Genomic DNA, 16488 nt, shown 5'->3' with positions numbered 1-16488 from the left:
ATGAAGCCATATTCATCCTCGAAAGAAGTACAGTTTCATAGTTTCTCACAAATACTTGATAAGGACCTCGGAAATAAAGATCCCCACAATAAGTGAAGCTGTGTGGCATTCTGTCACTGACATTCATGCAACAGGAATGCACATCATACACCAAAGCACCTGAAAGTAAGAAAAAGAGTCAAATTCTTTGGAAAAGATACAAGAAATTTCAAACTCGTGAGAGGCTTGTATTACAGATTCATGCATAAGGCACTGTGTCATATGGAAATATTACCAACTGTCTTTTGCTTGTAGGAAACATTGCCAAATTGGTTTTTTGGGTAGATTGTGGTTATACCAGCTGCATATGAGAATTCATTTTCCTGAAATAGGGTAAGAGTTTTTAATAATTTGACTCTACTATTACTTTTTTTCTCAAAAGCCAGATCAGCTTCTTTTCTTTACATAATTGAGGCATTTTGTTCTCTAAATGAAAGACCAACACTGTTACTGGAGATAGCATTATTTAGCCCTGATAAAAATCTGTTTGGGGACTTCCCTGGTGGTCTACCAGTTAAGATTCAGTGTTTCCAATGCAAGGGATGTGAGTTTGATCCCTGGTTGGGGAACTAAGATCCCAGATGGTGTGCAGTATGGCCAAAAAAACCCACATCTGTTTCAAATACTATGTGGTATCACTTATATGAAGAATCTAAAATTTTTTTTAAAAGGTCAAACTCATAAAATATGAGAGTGGAAAAGTGGTTGGCAGGGCCTGCTTGGTGGGAGAACAGGGAAAGATTTGTAAAAGAGTGCAAACTTTTTTTCAGTTATAAAACGAATAAGGCCTGAGGAGCTAATACATAGCATAGTGACTACAGTTGATAATACTGTATTGTATAATTGAAATTTGCCAAGAGAGTGGAACTTAGATATTCTCAGACGCAAAAAGATAAATAGGTGAGTTGATGGATATGTCAATTTATTCTTTGGGGGGAATGCTTTCACAATGTGTACACATATATATATTAAACCATTACAGTGCACACTTAAAATGTGTTACAACTTTGTCAATTATCTATCAATAAGCTGAGAAAAATAAGAACCTGAGAAAACCACTCAAACGTTGCAACCTGCACCTCTCAGCATAAATTTAGCTGGCTAGATCCCTCCTTCTCCTGGAATTCTCATCTGTAGCATCCACAGGATGACCTGTATTTCCCTGGAAATGCTTATGTGCAGTAGGACGGAGGTTTCTTTATTGTTTGTGTGTTTGAAATGTGTACAGACATATGGAGAGTGTGGAGAGACTGCTATCTACTGGAACTAGAACTCTAGACAATCCCTAAGAGATTTAATTCTATACAACGGAGAATATCCTCTTCAAAGCCAGATCTGATACTCCTGCCTGTAGTGTCACGTACAAATAGCTCAGTCTGATATTCAGTTTGATAAAGTTAGCCTAACTTTCCAGCTTTATCTTGCACCACACCCTTCCAAAAATGCCATTCCTCAGTCACAGTGGAGTACTTGCCTTCGCCCAAATCTACCTGTAGTCTCTTCTCTCCATACCTTGGTTCCTCCTTCCTTGTGGAGTCCTTTGCCACCATCCCTCTGATGGCATTCCTCCCATCAAGTACTGCTAATTTTCCATCTTCTTACTAAGAACTAATGTCTCCCTTCCTTATTTTTCTACCAATTTCATTGCATATTGTGTCCTGCCTACACTTAGCTCATCTTGTATTAAAACTAAGAGTGATGTGTATGTGTGTGTGTGTTGTCTCAACTACACTGTGGGCTTCTGAGAGCAGTGAACCAATTTTTAATTAATTTTATTCATTCAATAATGAATGGGGGTAACCTCTGTCTTAAATGCACTCGTGAAATTTCTAGTCAATCAGAAAAGTCAGACATTAACCAATAATTATAAGTATGTTGAGTATAATGATGGAGAAATACAGATTTTAAAAAATATTTATTAAATTTTTATTTATTTAAAAATTTTTTGGCTGCCCTGGATCTTTGCTGCTGCGTGCGGACTTTCTCTAGTTGATGAGCAAGTTGGGGCACTCTCCATTGTGCTGCTCAGGCTTCTTGCTGCAGTTGCTCCTCTTGTCATGGAGCACGGGCTGCAGGGTGCATGGCCTTTGTTGCTGCATGGTATGTGAGATCTTCCCAGACTAGGGGTTGAACCTATGTCCCCAGCATTGGCAGACAGACCACCAGGGAAGTCCCAGAAATGCCGATTTTAACAAGAGCATATGATATGGGGACAAAATTCAGTCTGGGGAATTAGGGAATGCTTCCTGGAAGAAATAATGTTTATAGCAAATTCTAACAGAGAGTAGGAAATAGCTAGGTGAACGTGGGAAGGAAATTGAAAAACTGTGTGGGAACAGTACCTAAGTAATATAAGACTCCAGAAATAATGATATGTTCTAAGTACTGGAAAAAGGGTTATGAGGGTTTAATGAATGAGGAAGTGTGACTTGATGTGAGGCTTATAGAAGTAGGCAGGGGCTAGCTCAATGCAGTCCTAATAATTTATTATTTTATCCTATGGGGAAAAGGATCCTGGAGTTTTTAATCAGGGGAATGAGGGGGTCAGAATTAGGTTGTTAAAAGTGCACATGACTGCAATCTGAAGAACAGATCGGAGCCATGAGTAGATGTGGGAATGTCAGTTGTTTAGGGGTTTTTTGGGGGGAGAGGAGAGGTTGGGATTGATTTTATTTGTTTGTTTTTTGGTAATAATCCAGACAAGAGACAAGGTGACTTAGATCATTAGATCTTCGTGTGTCCCACAATGTGGAGTGCAAGTGCTTGTGTCCAGGATAGTTAGTTACATAAACGCTTCTTGAACTGAAGTCTGTTAATTGACACATCACATGTAAATCACCAGACAATGTCACGAAGGCATTTCAAACAGTCAGGCATTCTTCTCCCAGTGACCTCCTCAGGTCTGTGAGTCCCAGAGTCTGATGAGCAAACTTGACTTATTTAAGTGATTCCTGGAGATTCCATATCAGGAAGAAACTGCTGTAGCTCAAACGACTGCCAGCCACATTTTATGGGAAACCCCCCTGCAAAGGTCAGTTGTTAGGTATTGGTGGAGATGACATTCCTTTCAGCTTTGAGGAAGGAAGCTCATACTTTCTCATTAGCTGTCTCCTGCTTTGGTTGCTAATGTTTCAAAATATGCAAATAAAATCTCTCCCTTAGCTTACTACATAAAAACAACGGCTTATGCTTTTCACTTTTTGTGAAGGTAGAAAATCATATTCCAGGTGTGAAATTTGATTATTTTGTATCTTAGTATTTTTTTTAATTTCAAGATAACCATTTATCATCAAAAAGGGAAGCATGTAATGGGTATGCATAGATGTGGTTCAAGAAGAAAAGTCAAAGATAATTTCTTCTTTGTCACATTTTTACCTTGAAATGAACATAATTACAATATATTAGAAAATGTTTTGAATATTTTTTAAAAAGATGAGCAGAGGGCAACAGCAAGTTATCCAAGGCATAATCATCCAGGGCAGCTGGTAGGTATAGCTGTATCTATATCTATATGCTTTCGGTTACCAAATATTACAATATAATTACTTCAAAAAATAATTTTGTTTATTTTTGGCTGTGCTGGGTCTTCATTGCTGCATGGGCATTTCTCTAGTTTGCGGTGAGCAGGGGCTACTCTCTAGTTCCAGAGAGTAGCTTGGTCTTCTCTCTTATGCCTCCCAGGCTCTAGGGCACAGGCTCAACAGTCACGTTGCACGGGGTGGGGGAGTGCTTAGTTGCTCCTGCTGCTTTGGCAGGTAGATTCTTTACCACTGAGCCACCAGGGAAGCCGTATAATTACCTTTCTTTTTTTTAATATAAATTTATTTATTTTAATTGGAGGCTAATTACTTTACAATATTGTATTGGTTTTGCCATACATCAACATGAATCCGCCACGAGTGTACACATGTTCCCCATCCTGAACCCCCCTCCCAGATCCCTCCCCATATCATCCCTCTGGGTCATCCCAGTGCACCAGCCCCAAGCATCCTGTATCATGCATCAAACCTGGACTGGCGATTCGTTTCATATATGATATTATACATGTTTCAATGCCATTCTCCCAAATCATCCCACCCTCACCCTCTCCCACAGAGTCCAAAAGACTGTTCTATACATCTGTGTCTCTTTTGCCATCTCGCGTATAGGGTTATCATTACCATTTTTCTAAATTCCATATATATGTGTTAGTATACTGTATTGGTGTTTTTCTTTCTGGCTTACTTCACTCTGTATAACAGGCTCCAGTTTCATCCACCTCATTAGAACTGATTCAAATGTATTCTTTTTAATGGCTGAGTAATACTTCATTGTGTATATATACCACAGCTTTCTTATCCATTCGTCTGCTGATGGACATCTAGGTTGCTTCCATGTCCTGGCTATTATAAACAGTGCTGCGATGAACATTGAGGTACACGTGTCTCTTTCAATTCTGGTTTCCTCGGTGTGTATGCCAAGCAGTGGGATTGCTGGGTCATAAGGCAGTTGTGTTTCCAGTTTTTTAAGGAATCTCCACACTGTTTTCCATAGTGGCTGTACTAGTTTGCATTCCCACCAACAGCGTAAGAGGGTTCCCTTTTCTCCACACCCTCTCCAGCATTTATTGCTTGTAGACTTTTGGATCGCAGCCATTCTGACTGGCGTGAAATGGTACCTCATAGTGGTTTTGATTTGCATTTCTGATAATGAGTAATGTTGAGCATCTTTTCATGTGTTTGTTAGCCATCTGTATGTCTTCTTTGGAGAAATGCCTGTTTAGTTCTTTGGCCCATTTTTTGATTGGGTCATTTATTTTTCTGGAATTGAGCTGCAGGAGTTGCTTGTATATTTTTGAGATTAGTTGTTTGTCAGTTGCTTCATTTGCTATTATGTTCTCCCATTCTGAAGGCTATCTTTTCACCTTGCTTATAGTTTCCTTTGTGGTGCAGAAGCTTTTAATTTAAATTAGGTCCTGTTTGTTTATTTTTGCTTTTATTTCCAATATTCTGGGAGGTGGGTCATAGAGGATCCTGCTGTGATTTATGTCGGAGAGTGTTTTGCCTATGTTTTCCTCTAGGAGTTTTATAGTTTCTGGTCTTATGTTTAGATCTTTAATCCATTTTGAGTTTGTTTTTGTGTATGGTGTTAGAAAGCGTTCTAGTTTCATTCTTTTACAAGTGGTTGACCAGTTTTCCCAGCACCACTTGTTAAAGAGGTTGTCTTTTCTCCATTGTATATTCTTGCCTCCTTCGTCAAAGATAAGGTGTCCATCGGTGTGTGGATTTATCTCTGGGCTTTCTATTTTGTTCCACTGCTCTATATTTCTGTCTTTGTGCCAGTACCATACTGTCTTGATGACTGTGGCTTTGTAGTAGAGCCTGAAGTCAGGCAGGTTGATTCCTCCAGTTCCATTCTTCTTTCTCAAGATTGCTTTGTCTATTCGAGGTTTTTTGTATTTCCATACAAATTGTGAAATTATTTGTTCTAGCTCTGTGAAAAATACCATTGGTAGCTTGATAGGGATTGCATTGAATCTATAGATTGCTTTGGGTGGTATACTCATTTTTACTATATTGATTCTTCTGATCCACGAACATGATATATTTCTCCATCTATTAGTGTCCTTTTTGATTTCTTTCACCAGTGTTTTATAGTTTTCTATATATAGGTCTAGTCAGGCTATGGTTTTCCCAGTAGTCATGTATGGATGTGAGAGTTGGACTGTGAAGAAAGCTGAGTGCTGAAGAATTGATGCTTTTGAACTGTGGTGTTGGAGAAGACTCTTGAGAGTCCCTTGGACTGCAAGGAGATCCAACCAGTCCATTCTAAAGGAGATTGGTCCGGGTGTTCTTTGGAAGGAATGATGCTAAAGCTGAAACTCCAGTACTTTGGCCACCTCATGCGAAGAGTTGACTCATTGGAAAAGACTCTGATGCTGGGAGGGATTGGGGGCAGGAGGAGAAGGGGACGACAGAGGATGAGATGGCTGGATGGCATCACCGACTTGATGGATGTGAGTTTGAGTGAACGGGATTTGGTGATGGACAGGGAGGCCTGGCGTGCTGCAATTCATGGGGTCGCAAAGAGTTGGACACGACTGAGTGACTGAACTGAACTGAACTGATATATAGGTCTTTAGTTTCTTTAGGTAGATATATTCCTAAGTATTTTATTCTTTTCGTTGCAATGGTGAATGGAATTGTTTCCTTAATTTCTCTTTCTATTTTCTCATTATTAGTGTATAGGAATGCAAGGGATTTCTGTGTGCTGATTTTAATAGACCAGTTAGACTAATTGATATCTATAGGACATTTCACCCCAAAACAATGAATTTCACCTTTTTCTCAAGCACACACGTAACCTTCTCCAGGATAGATCACATCCTGGGCCATAAATCTAGCCTTGGTAAATTCAAAAAAATTTAAATCATTCCAAGCATCTTTTCTGACCACAGTGCAGTAAGATTAGATCTCAATTACAGGAAAAAAACTATTAAAAATTCCAACATATGGAGACTGAACAACACGCTGTTGAATAACCAACAAATCACAGAAGAAATAAAAAAAGAAATCAAAATATGCATAGAAACGAATGAAAATGAAAACACAACAACCCAAAACCTGTGGGACACTGTAAAAGCAGTGCTAAGGGGAAGGTTCTTAGCAATACAGGCATACCTCAAGAAACAAGAAAAAGTCAAATAAATAACCTAACTCTACACCTAAAGCATCTAGAAAAGGAAGAAATGAAGAACCCCAGGATTAGTAGAAAGAAAGAAATCTTAAAAATTAAGGCAGAAATAAATGCAAAAGAAACAAAAGAGACCATAGCAAAAATCAACAAAGCCAAAAGCTGGTTCTTTGAAAGGATAAATAAAATTGACAAACCATTAGCCAGACTCATCAAGAAACAAAGGGAGAAAAATCAAATCAATAAAATTAGAAATGAAAATGGAGAGATTACAATAGATAACACAGAAATACAAAGGATCATAAGAGACTACTATCAGCAATTATATGCTAATAAAATGGACAACTTGGAAGAAATGAACAAATTCTTAGAAAAGTACAATTTTCCAAAACTGAACCAGGAAGAAATAGAAAATCTTAACAGACCCATCACAAGCATGGAAATTGAAACTGTAATCAGAAATCTTCCAGCAAACAAAAGCCCAGGTCCAGACGGCCTCACAGCTGAATTCTACCAAAAATTTAGAGAAGAGCTGCCACCTATCCTACTCAAACTCTTCCAGAAAATTGCAGAGGAAGGTAAACTTCTAAACTCATTCTATGAGGCCACCATCACCCTAATACCAAAACCTGACAAAGATCCCACAAAAAAAGAAAACTACAGGCCAATATCACTGATAAACACAGATGCAAAAATCCTTAACAGAATTCTAGCAATCAGAATCCAACAACACATTAAAAAGATCATACACCATGACCAAGTGGGCTTTATCCCAGGGATGCAAGGATTCTTCAATATCCTCAAATCAGTCAATGTAATACACCATATTAACAAATTGAAAAATAAAAGCCATATGATTATCTCAATAGTTGCAGAGAAAGCCTTTGACAAAATTCAACATCCATTTATGATAAAAACTCTCCAGAAAGCAGGAATAAAAGGAACATACCTCAACATAATAAAAGCTATATATGACAAACCCAGAGCAAACATTATCCTCAATGGTGAAAAACTGAAAGCATTTCCCCTAAAGTCAGGAACAAGACAGGGTGCCCGCTTTCACCACTGCTATTCAACATAGTTTTGGAAGTTTTGGCCACAGTAATCAGAGCAGAAAAAGAAATAAAAGGAATCCAAACTGGAAAAGAAGTAAAAATCTCACTGTTTGCAGATGACATGATCCTCTACATAGAAAACTCTAAAGACTCCACCAGAAAATTACTAGAGCTAATCAATGAATATAATTATCTTTCGATCAAGCTTCTTTTCACTGTGACAAAACAAAAAGGTTGATACCATTTCCTTTAAACCCAGTGTTTTCATCTGTAAAGTGGGGATAATAATATGTACTTCATGAAATTTTACAGATTAAATTTTTTAAATGCTATATTTAAAAAGTACATAAATATTTGACTAATGAAATAATATATAGAAATCATACTAAGATGCTCTGAATACTAGCTTTGAATAGCTAATCTCCTCTACTCAACCTGAAAGGTTTGATATTATTAAAGAAATCATTACATTACAGATTAGATTAAGGGAAATTTGTAGATAAAAATTTTCCAGCTTTCAGTTCAGTTCAGTCACTCAGTCGTGTCCAACTCTTTGTGACCCCATGAATCGCAGCACGCCAGGCCTCCCTGTCCATCACCAACTCCCGGAGTTCACTCAGACTCACGTCCATCGAGTCAGTGATGCCATCCAGATATCTCATCCTCTGTTATCCCCTTCTCCTCCTGCCCCCAATCCCTCCCAGCATCAGTCTTTTCCAATGAGTCAACTTTTCACATGAGGTGGCCAAAGTACTGGAGTTTCAGCTTTAGCATCATTCCTTCCAAAGAAATCCCAGCTTTACTGAAATATAATTGGCATATAACATTGTAAATTTAAGGTGTACGTATGTTGACTGATGTATGTATATATTGCATAATGATTATCACCTTCAGTTCAGTTCAGTCTGGTTCAGTCGCTCAGTCATGTCTGACTCTGTTACCCCATGGACTGCAGCACACTAGGCTTCCCTGTCCATCACCAACTCCCGGAGCTGACTCAAATTCATGTCCATTGAGTCAGTGATGCCATCTAACCATCTCATCCTCTGTTGTCCCCTTCTCCTGCCTTCAATTTTCCCAGCATCAGGGTCTTTTCCAATGAGTCAGCTCTTCGCATCAGGTGGCCAAAGCATTGGAGCTTCAGCTTCAGCATCAGTCCTTTCAATGAATATTCAGGACTGATTTCCTTTAGGACTGACTGGTTTGATCTCCTTGCAGTCCAAGGGACTCTCAAGAGTCTTCTCCAACACCACGGTTCAAAGGTATCAATTCTTAGGCACTCAGCCTTCTTTATAGTCCATCTCTCACATCCATACAGGACTATAAAAACCATAGCTTTGACCAGACAAACCTTTGTCAGCAAAGTAATGTAGCTTTAGCCAAAAGTATCATCATGTCACGTAATTACCATTTCTTTTTTTCTTGTGAGAACTTTTAATATCTTCTCTCTTAGCAACTTACAAGTATATAATATGGTATTATTGAATATAATCTCCAAGCTCTACACTTAGACCCCCGGAACTTATTAATCTTATAACTATAAGTTTGTACCCTTTGACCTAGACAAATTTTTAAGTAGTTGCAATTAGTCTTTGATTCACTGGTCTGCTCCTTTTCATTCTTCAGCTGCTCCCTGGTTCATTCTCTTCCATATTCATGGCATCCTCATGATGATTTCTGGTTGCTCATTTCTTCCTGTGGCAGTCTTTTCAGACCTAATCTCTCCCAAGGTATTGCATGATATATTGAGTTTTCTTTTCCTCTAACCTTATTTAAACTCTCAACCTCTTCATGGGACTGACCTTAGCTAGGTGTTAGGAAGAAAGTACTCTTACTAAGCTAATTTGAATGGAAGCTTTTACTTAATTTTGTCTTTCTGGGTATATTTACTTTGAAAACAGGATAGTCATTCATCTAACTTGTGACTTGGTAGTGGAATTTTAAACTCTGTAAAGGAGATGTTTTTTAGGCCAGGGAACAATTTTGCCTGGTGGGCTTTCCTGGTGGCTCAGCGGTAAAGAATCCCCTGCCCATGCAGGAGATGTGAGTTGACATGGGTCCAATCCTTGGGTCAGGAAGATCCCTGGAAAAGGAAATGCCAACCCACTCCAGTATTCTTGCCTTGGAAATCCCATGGACAGAGGAGCCTGGCAGGCTACAGTCCATGGGGTCCCAAAGCATCAGATGTTACTTGGTGACTAAACAAAAACTTAAAGCAGTAGTTCTCAGTCTTAGTTGCACGTTAGAATCAAGCTTTTAAAAGATGTCTATCGCCAATACCCCACTTTCAGAGATTCTAATATAATTGGTCCACAGTGGGACCCAGGTATTAACATTTTTAAAGCTTCCCAGAAGGATTCTAATATGTAGCTAGCATACTAGGTTTGAGAACCACCAGGTTCAAATGACTTTCTTGATTTAACTTTCAATACTAAAAAATTTCCATTTTTCTGTTATGTGAGTTTCAAATGTATCAACTTATGTTTACTATATCTGGTAAAAAGAAGACTAGGAAAAAATTAATTGAAAGACAATAGAGGGAAGCCCAAATAATTATTTATTATTATAATTATTTATAATAATAGTAATAATAATTATTGTGTCATCAAAGCCAAATCCCACATTTTATTAATGAGGAAACAGATTCAAATTATTTAAGTTACACAGAGATAGAGCCAGGACAAACTTTAAATGACAAATGATTGGATATTTTAAAATACCCTACTTTTTTTACTTTTTGAAATTTATTTCACTTATTGATGGAGTAATGGCTCAGATGGTAAAGAATCTGCCTGCAATGCAGAAGATGAGGGTTGGATTCCTGGGTCGGGAAGATCCCTGGGAAACAGGAATGGCTACCCACTCCATTCTTGCCTGGAGAATCCCATGGACAGAGGAGCATGGCAGGCTACAGTCCATGGTGGTCTCAAGAGTCAGACATGACTGAGCGACTAACGCACGCAATGGACTAAACTTACTTTAGAATATGATTCATTGTATAAATGACAAAAGTCCAAGCAATGCACAAAGATATAAAATGACAAGCAAATCTCCAAAACCACTTCAAATCTCACTTTCAAAGGTTGCTTTTAAAAAATTTTCTCCACAAAGAATATAACCATTATCTTCCACAAGGCGGCGGTATTGCTTACTCTTCGACAGTCTCCCCAAGGCCTGATGCAAAAAAAAGTGAAAGTCGCTCAGTTGTGTCTGACTCTTTAAGATCCCCTGGACTGTGTAGCCTGCCAGGCTCCTCTGTCCACGGAATTCTCCAGGCAAGAGTGGGCTGCCGTTTCCCTCTCTGGGGGATCTAACTGACCCTGGGATTGAACCCAGGTCTCCTGCATTGCAGGCAGATTCTTTAATGTTTGAGCCACCAGCTACACTTCCCTAATTATCCAGGGTGGACTTTGAAGACTCAGGCCCTCCCAGAGAAGAATCAGGCCCTTTTACTAAAATGCCGCGTTAAAGATTCCTGATCCAGGATGAAAACCAGAAGTGAACAAAGAACTACACCAGACAGAGCGGTAACTGTATGGACAAACAGTAGGCATAGATCAAGGTCTGAAGCAACCAATGGAAGCACAAGACAGGGTGCTTTCTGGAAACCTATGGGTCACCCCTCTCTGTGAAGGTATAAAGGGCTGGGTCCAGTTTTGTGAAAATGTGCATCCAACTCTGTCCTGCACAAAAATTTCCTTTTGCAACAGACTGATCTGAGGCTGTAGGACGCGGTTAAGGGCTTCTATGGAGTCCCTGTGGCTCCAAGAGGACGTGGGCTGCTAGAAAAAAGCCTGGGTCTTTTGATAGGGCCTTTGTGAAATGTGTTGAGGGGATCATGTTTGGGTTTCTCAAACCTTGTAGATTCCCAGCTGGAAACAGATGATAAACAAACGTGTTCTAGTCGTTGTCACTAAATTCTAGAGACATAAGGAGAATAATTTTTAGACTTTCTATGTAATAAAATGTATCTTCTAGAATGAAAAGTTTATAAATGGTGACATCTTTGAAGAAGAGAATGACCCTTCTTTGTGATGTTCAGAAATAGGCTTCTCCATGACCTAGGAGGGGATGCAACTGAAGAAAGTCATAACATGATCAGATCTTAGGAAGAAAACTCTTTTTAATGTCTTCAAAGCCTGAGATTATTGAAGCAGGGATGGGACCTGGGGCAAGGAATGGAATATGAGTGAGAAGGGCTATGGAAGGGAAATTCTATCCCCAAAGAGAACCCAGGCAAACCAGAGTAAAAGAGATATGTGAGAAACACATGATGGACTTTGCCAGATAAAGCTCCAATAACTTTGAACTATAGTGATCTGTTTGGGATCCTTTGGAGTAAAGGGTTTATTCTCTAACACAGAACATAGAGCAAGGACCAAGAACTCGGTTTTTGCTTTTCCGAACCAAAGAACTCTTTAAAACCTTCCAAGCTTTTAGATCAATTTATAGTTCAAAAGGTCTTTTGGTAACCAGTGGCAGTTGCTGTGCCTAAGTGCAACAAGAAACAAGACAGACATCATATTAAATATTGTGAGTGATAACGTCAATTCGAGTTAAAATCCTTACTTTCTACAAGCATTTTTCTTTTTAGGACCCCCAGTTGTTGTTGTTCAGTCACTAAGTCGCTTCCAATTCTTCATGACCCCATGGACTGTAGCATATCAGGCTCCTCTGTCCATGGGATTCTCCAAGCAAGAATACTGGAGTGGGTTGCCATGCTGTCCTTCAGGGGATCTTCCTGACCCAGGGATCAAACCCATGTCTCCTGCATCTCCAGCACTGGCAAGCAAATTCTTTGGCAGGGAAGAGTTGAATTGACGTTATGAGACTCACAGTATTTAGGGCCCCCTTGTGATTTCCACATGATGTGCCTGATTTCACCTATGAAGTTACATTCTTTTTTTTTTTTGGTATTTGGTATCCAAACTTCATTCTATGTTATGGCAGTTGGCAATATGTCCAGTCATCATGGCTTATAATTCTGACCATTTCCTTCATGAGGCTTAGAAATCTTGATTTCTGCCTAGTCCTGGCAGAAATTTGACTGATAAAAGAAATGAGACGTTGACCTGCATTTTCTGGGTTTGAAGCTACAATAAGTTTTGCACAGGGTGTATAGTGTAGGTAATGAGTCCTCCCAAAGCTCAAACTGGAAATATGAAACCTGATCAGAAGTCACTGAGGAAAACTCAATGTGTTCCAAGACACTATAGGAGAGGCCCGTGAAAGGAATCTTGTCAATAATGCGGGCAGAACGCCATGATCATTACTACAGAGTTAGTAGAACTGTGAAAAAATAGTTTTAAAAAGACCACTGTGTTTTCTTAATTTCACATGAATTCAAGTTAAAGATTAGTGTAAAAACCAAGAAGGGAATAGCAGTGCCGGTGTCCTGTCATGCCCTTCTTTGCTCTGGAGCCAAGTGCACAGCAACCAAGAAAGATGCTCTTAGTGACCAATAAGAGCGTGTGTGATTCATTGTCTGAGAAGATTTCCTGCTTGGTAGATTGCTCATCAATATCTAGTTCCCCTGCTTGTGGGAGGATCACATTTACCCATCCTCGTGAACTCAGACGTCACCATGTCTTACTCTGGCCTTTGATATGTGAGTAGAAGCTTTGGGGGTTCCTCTGGCATAAGTTTTAAGAGTCAAAGCAGGCTTTTTTCATGTTCCCTTTTTCCTCTGCCATGATTACCAGTAATATTCCAGATAGAAGTTGCTCCAGCAGCCTGGGTGCTGGAGTAAAGGTTTGTGATGTAGAGTCTCTTTTCCTGGCCTCTGTCGCCCATGTTGTGCAAACAAGATGTGAACTTTTATTGTTTGAAGCCACTGAAATTTTGGGGTTGCTTGTCACTGCAGCACAATTGGCCCTTCCAACTGGACTGATTTGTTCAGTCTACTACATACATTCTCAAAGGAAAGAATATTGCCCCCAATGGGGCAAAAGTCGATTCTTAGAGGGCAGAAGGGCCTTACTCTTATGTATAAAGCAGAGATATACATACAATACATAACAAATATACAATATATCTGTGGTATTAAATTTTCACGGGGCTAGGGGTGGGGAACTGGGCTTCCCTAGCGGCTTTTCTGGTGGCTCAAATGGTAAGGAATCTGCCTACAATGCGAGAGACCTGATTTCAATCCCTGGGTTGGGAAGATTCCCTGGAGGAGGGCATGGCAACCCACTCCAGTATTCTTGCCTGGAGAATCCCCATGGACAGAGGAGCCTGGGGGGCTACAGTCTGTGGGGTTGCAAAGAGTCAGACATGACTGAGCGACTAACACATGGGGTGGAGAACTAGGAAAAAAAGTCTGAAAATGCTCATTGGAATACAATAATGAAATAAAGGTTGAGAAACATTGGTCTGTTGGCAAAAAGTAATGGTCAGCCTATCTTTAAAGAGTCTAATCCAGAGATTCTCAACTCTGGTAGCATATTTGAAGCTCCTGGAGAGCTTTTTAAAAATACTGATACCCCAGTGTGGTTCTCAGAGATTCTAATTTAACTGGTAGAATCCACAATTTGGTATTTTTTATTTTTTAAATTAATTTATTTTTTATTTTATTTTTTAACTTTACAATATTGTATTGGTTTTGCCGTATATCAACATGAATCCGCCACAGGTATACACGTGTTCCCCATCCTGAAAAAGCTCCCAGGTAATCCTAATTCGCAGATGGGGTTAAGAACCACTGGACCAGACATTCTCCAAGACAAAGCAGCATTGCTTCCCCCAGGAGAGGTGCCACATAAATAGCAGAGAAATAGCACAGTGTGCTGGAAATGGCTGGCATGGAGTACAACTCACTTCTATTTTAGAAGGGCTATTCTGGCCTCACACCAGGTAACAAAAAGCTGGATTCATCAAGGAGAGAGAGCAATGTCCAATTTCTGTATCTTATCTTTCCCATTTCATGACACACGATTTGAATGCAGAGGGTCTTTTATGACTCATTTGGAAAACACAAGAAGGGAAAAAATATGGCTCTAGTTATTCCTGGGTTAGTACCCACAGTCAGCATTTTCTGCATAGATGCAATTTAGAAATCATCTCTATCTTCAGCTCCTAAAATTTTAAATTCTCTACTGAGTTAAAAAGCTATTCAGCATGGAATCTTCTTTATTCTCTATACCCAGGGGAACTCTAGATGCCAGGGGAACACTTTCACATACATTGTGAAAATTAAAACTTACATAATTTTTTTTTTTTAATTCAGAAGATGAAGTCCTTTCTTCTTCTCAGAAAGGGATCTTGGTAGCTAAATGACAGTGGCAAAGGATTAGCATGGCCGAATTCAGTCATTAAATGTACCACCACTTATTCTTTCCTGAAACGTCACTTGGAATTGACCATGATGTGTCTGTATTTTAATGAAGTGACTCCATTTCCAGCCAGGAAATCAAAATTATAATGTGTTGATTAAAAAGGGTATCACTTTATATTTTCCTTTTCTATATCTTCACAAGAGATGGCATTTATACTGGTCTCACTTTTTTGGAGGTTCTGACTAAAAGGTGTAGATTGTCTTTTTTGTTGTTATTTTTGGCCACAGAGCGCTTAGTTTAAGGGCAAGGGTGGAGATATTTGCAGGCATTGCTTGTGAAATTTCTTGAAGCTGGAAAGCAAAATTTCTAGGAAATTCTTCATGAGAAGGAGAGAGTCAGCATCAGTTGTGCAAGTTGATAAATGCTCACAACTAGCTTGTCAACCCTGTTGATGATTTAGGCACATGCAGAAATGAGAAAATCAAGTGTTTAAGATTATCTATAGAGACAAGGGTAGATAGATGCAGAGAGGGATAAAATGTGAATCTAAGAAAATTTAAATGCTAACTCATGAATGAGACAATTCATCTAATTCCACAAGAGGGGCAACATTACATTATAATGAATCCTTTTCAAAATGCCTATGGGCCCCACTCACTAACGGGAGGAGAGCAACTGAGTGTCATATGATGCTGCTCCCAAAACCATAGCTCACTGGGCAAGAAGTAGAATCTTGTCCTGAGTGAGGTTGGGCTAATTATATTCTCTCTCCTGGATATTTGGAATTGGGATATTATCTCTATCTAGTTTATCTTGGGCAGTGGAGCTAGTAAGTGACAAAGAGCTGGGGCTAGACTGCTGTCTTCTACCAAGGGAGCAGCAGACAAAGCCAATCTTCAAGAGAAAAAAAAGATATTACTGAGCTTAGAAGAGATGAAAAGACTACCTTTAGTCCATGACTTTCGAGTTCCAGGTCAAGTCCCTTGACATGTGAAGTTCCATATCCAGACCTAGTTGTCCCACCATCTTTGGTTCTACAAGACACTCCTGTATCCTTTTAATCATTACCCCTTGTGCTTGAGCTAATTTCAGTGGGTCTCTGTTCCTTTTGAGCAATTATCCCTGATTACGAGTGTTCTCCACAACGAACAGCTAAAATCTATGAAGGACATAGGCCACATTTACTGCAGATGTTCAGCTTCTTAAAATTTTGCTTTAAATTATCCACGTTAGCCTTCTGGTCGATGAACTGGCTGTTTAGTATAACAGATGTGGCAGGCTTTGTGAGCAAATGGGTCAGAAAGAAGCACTGAATGGCATGAAATCTTTGCAGCAATGGGCACATGTTTTATCATACATGTTCGAAACAAAAAGGCAAAGATCCAAACATGCAAAACCTTATGGTTGCATTTTTCCTTCTTTAACCTAATTAAGCCCTTAATAATGTA

This window comes from Bos indicus x Bos taurus, chromosome 21 (assembly GCF_003369695.1).
Source record: "Bos indicus x Bos taurus breed Angus x Brahman F1 hybrid chromosome 21, Bos_hybrid_MaternalHap_v2.0, whole genome shotgun sequence".
Taxonomy (NCBI): Eukaryota; Metazoa; Chordata; class Mammalia; order Artiodactyla; family Bovidae; genus Bos; species Bos indicus x Bos taurus.
Note: the sequence above shows the minus strand (reverse complement) of the source record.